This window comes from Oncorhynchus keta, chromosome 21 (assembly GCF_023373465.1).
Source record: "Oncorhynchus keta strain PuntledgeMale-10-30-2019 chromosome 21, Oket_V2, whole genome shotgun sequence".
Lineage (NCBI taxonomy): Eukaryota > Metazoa > Chordata > Actinopteri > Salmoniformes > Salmonidae > Oncorhynchus > Oncorhynchus keta.
This window is the reverse complement of record NC_068441.1, coordinates 41,040,211-41,044,757: the sequence shown is the minus strand read 5'-3', so window position 1 is coordinate 41,044,757 and position 4,547 is coordinate 41,040,211. Positions and strand designations below refer to the sequence as shown.

Genomic DNA, 4,547 nt, shown 5'->3' with positions numbered 1-4,547 from the left:
ACAAACATACTGCCATACTACCAGGATACCATACTGCCATACTACAATACTACCACACTGTCATTATACCATAATGCTATACAAACATACTGCCATACTACCAGTATATCATACTGCCATTCTACAATACTACCATACTACCACACTGCCATTATACCATAATGGCATACATTATGTAGTGTCTTAACACTTAGTACTTATTTATGTAATAAGAAAGACTCTGAATACAAGTAATTGAACTGGAGCTTCACATTTACTCAAACAGGTTAGTACCAGAATAACATAGAACAATGCTGCGCATGACCAAGGGCGCTTCATCCTTAAAGGGGACATCAGTAATTAACAGAACATAACATTCCTTCTCTTATACAATCAGAGTTACTTTTACCAAACCACAACTGAAACATTTCCCAGAACTTGTTGTAGTTATTTTGCATCTTTTAATTTGAACTTGAACAGTTAGTTTTTGTTTGTTTGTTTATAAGTCTAGTCTGTCTGGTGGACGGTGCCTTCGTTCTGGGTAGCGCCTCAGATTGTCTGGAGGCTCCTGAACATCCTCAGTGTGTGCTTGTTCCATTATAGCGTCTGCTATAGCAGCACCTTCATCAACACGTTCCCTTCTTTCAGCCTGGGGTCTCTCTACTGCCCCACCGTCCTCTACAGTTCCTTGTGTGTCACTCTCGGGAGCTCTCTGTGCCTGTTCTCTCTCGATTGTTGTGCTGTTTTCCGTGGAATGCATTTGGTTAATGTGACGCCGCCACATTATGTCTGGGCTCACTTGAACCTGGTAAGTTCTGGGTCCCGTTTGTGTGTGTACGATCCCTCTTGTCCATTTCCCTCCTCTTCTGTAGTCTCGCACCATCACTTCCTGTCCTGTTTGGAGATGGCGCTCCCGGCCACCGGAGAGCATCTTGGCTTGTTTGTTCAGCACTTCATTACGCCTGTTTGGCTTCATGATGTCCAGCTGTGTGCGGAGAGGCCTCCCGAACATCAGTGCGGCTGGGCTTTCATTTGTTGTGGCATGTGGGGTGTTTCGGTAGGAGGCCAGGAACTTGGCCAGTTTTGTTTGCAAAGTCCCTTCGTCTCGTTTTGCTGCACGGAGTCCTTGCTTTAGGGTTTGCACAAAGCGTTGTGCCAGCCCATTGGTGGCAGGGTGGTACGGAGCTGAAGTTGAGTGTTTGATTCCATTTACTGACATGAATCTTGTAAACTCGTCACTTACAAAAGCTTGCGCGTTGTCACTTACCAGCTGCAGTGGCAACCCGAAGCGTGCAAACGTTGTTCTGAGACACTCTATCATCTGAGCTGAGGTGGAGGAGTCAGTGCAAAACACCTCTGGCCATTTGGAATGGGCATCCACTATAACCAGAAACATGTGCTTTTCAAAGGGACCAGCGTAGTCCACATGAATTCTCTGCCATGGCTCTGCGGGCCATTCCCATGGGTGGACTGGGACAGGAGCAGGCATGTGAAGGGTTTCCAAACATCCACTACAGTTCTTTGCCATATTTTCTATCTGTTGGTCCAGACCTGGCCACCAGAAGTGGCTCCTTGCGAGCAGCTTCATTTTGACAATTCTAACATGACCTTCATGTAGTTGCTGCAAGACTCGATGTTGGCATTTCTGGGGTATCATGACTCTCATTCCCCACATCAAACATCCTTGGTACGTTGTAATTTCGTTTCTCCGCTGGAAATACGGAGTCAGCTCCTTTCTGCCAGTAGCTGGCCATCCTGACATGGTGGAGGTGTACACTTTTGACAAGGTCACATCTTTCCTTGTCTCATGTTTGATAACTGTGCTTGTGACCGGTAGTGCCTCGAGCTGAGCGGTATGGAACATGTCCACTGCATCCACCCTCCTTTGCCTTTCTCTTGTACACGGCAGTCTGGATAATCCATCTGCATTTGTGTGGAGGGATGACGGCTTAAACTCAATGTCATACATATGACTGGCAAGGAACAGGGCGTATCGCTGTAACCTGGCTGCTGTCATTGCCGGAATGCCTTTCTTTGGACTGAAAACGGAAAGCAACGGCTGGTGATCTGTAACCAGTGTGAAACGCTTGCCATATAGGTATGCGTGGAATTTCTTGACGCCCCACACTAGTGCCAGTGCTTCTTTGTCGATTTGTGAGTAGTTTTTCTCTGCATCATTCAATGTTCGTGACGCAAATGCAACTGGCCTCTCTGACCCATCTTTCAGTGTGTGTGAAAGGACTGCCCCTAATCCATAAGGGGACGCATCACAAGCTAACTTCACTGGCATTTCAGGGTTGTAATGCATCAGGACCTGTTCAGATGTTATGAGCCGTTTTGCCTCCAGAAATGCATTTTCACATTGCTCTGTCCACCGCCATGTCCTATTCTTTTCCAGGAGCTGATTTAGAGGCTGCAGTACTGCTGAAAGGTTTGGGAGGAATCTTCTGTAGTAATTGATCAGTCCCGTGAAAGATCTCACTTCTGTGATATTTTGTGGTCGTGGTGCCTGTACCACTGCCTCGATTTTGTCCTGTGTTTTGTGCAATCCATTACAGTCAATCTCATGTCCACAGAAGACAATCTTGTCTTTGAAGAACTCACACTTCTTTAAGTTTGCCTGTAGACCATACTCTTTCAGTCTTTTCAGGACCTCTTCCAGGTTAGCCAGGTGCTCTTTGTCGGTGATCATGTCCTGTTATGATCATGTCATCCAGGATACACTGGGTTCCTGGGATTCCTTGCAAAATCTGGTCAATAGTTCGTTGCCAAATGGCTGGGGCTGATGCAATGCCAAACACCAGGCGGTTATACCTGTATAGACCTTTGTGTGTGTTTATTGTCAGGTACTGTTTGGAACTCTTCAACTGGTAGCTGCAGGTAAGCCTGTTTCAGATCGATTTTACTGAAGTGTTTCCCACCAGCTAGTGCAGCAAAGATGTCATCCAGACGTGGTAGGGGGTATTGGTCCACATGCAACATTGAATTCACAGTTACCTTGAAGTCCCCACACATTCTAACAGACCTGTCTTTCTTCACAATAGGAACTATGGGTGTGGCCCATTCGCTTCTGTCCACTTTCGTCAGGATCCCTGTATCCTGCAGGCGATCGATTTCCGCTTCCACCTTTGGTCTCAGGGAGTATGGAACAGATCTGGCTTTGCAGAATTTGGGGGTTGCATCATCTCTTAGTACAAGTTTTGCTGTGAAGCCTTTTACTGTTCCCATCTGATCACTGAAAACTGTGTTGTATTTATTCCGCAAGTGTTCCAGTGTTTGGTCTGTGCCTTTCTCTTTGGACTGGAACGTGTGGAGCATTTTCAAGTCACACCAATTCAGCTTTATTTTTGAAAGCCATTCCCTGCCAAATAATGGGGGCCCAGTTCCAGGCACCACATACAGCTGTAACTGCTGTGTTTGCCCCCCATAATGCACTCTGACCTGCAACGCCCCCATTGGGCTCAATCTCTCTCCTGAGTATGTCTTCAGCAACACATTTGTGTTCTTCAGCTTGATAGCCTTAAAGTGCTCATTGTAGACAGTAGTGGAAATTATAGACACTGCAGATCCTGTGTCCAGCTCCATTTTGAGAGGTTTGCCTTCGATATCTGGTGTCACCCATATTATGCTACTGCTGGGAGAAGTCACTGTTTTTAACTCCATTGTACCAATTAATCGTTCATCTGAATCACTGCCACTGTTCTCTGCTAGTGCATTCACAGACCCTTTATTTTTCTCAGTTTTCCTGTTGTGACTGAATTTGGCTTTGCATGCTCTTTGAATGTGCCCCCTTCTACTGCATTTGTGACAAATTTCGTCTTTGAAACGGCAGTCCTCTGTTCTGTGACCATCTCTGTCACACCTGTTGCATTTTTCGGCCACACGGGGGCGTTGTTGACTGCGTGAAAACTTGTGCAGGGAAATTTGTGACAGGTCGGTACTTCTTTTACTTTGCAACTCAAAAGTATCTTTAGTCGCGATTTCCATAGCCACAGCAATTTCAACAGCCTTTGCAAACGTGAGCTCTGATTCTGTGAGCAAACGTTTTTGAATGTGTTCATGTTTCAGTCCACAAACAAATCTATCCCTTAATGTGTCATTTAGGTTCTCTCCCAACTGGCAATGTTCAGACAGTTTCTTCAACACTGCTACATATGTACTAACACCCTCCCCCTCATTCTGATCTCTCTTGTGGAAACGAAAACGTTCCGCGATGAGGAGTGGTTTAGGTGATAGGTGATTTTACAATATCTCCACAATCTCTGTGAATGTTTTATTTGAGGGCTTCAGAGGGGCAGTCAGATCTCTTAGCAAACTGTATGTTTTTGGGCCAATTAAACGCAACAACGCTGGCACTCTCTTGTTATCAGCAATGTCGTTTGCAATGAAGTACTGTTCCAGTCGTTCAATGTAAGTTGCCCAATTTTCTTGCGTGTCATCAAACACATCTATTTTCCCGATGCTAGGAATTCTCTTTACCTCCGGCTCCACGGGTCTTTGATCTGCCGCCTCGTTCTCGTCAGCTCTCCCCTCGTCCTCACTGCTTGCTAGCTGTTGTGCTAAAGGGT

At 45.9% G+C, this 4,547-nt stretch overlaps 1 pseudogene; it reads right to left on the bottom strand.

Moving 5' to 3' along the window:
* Positions 1–299: 299 nt before the first annotated feature.
* Positions 300–3,564, bottom strand: LOC127910373 (uncharacterized protein K02A2.6-like; annotated as a pseudogene).
* Positions 3,565–4,547: the final 983 nt, after the last annotated feature.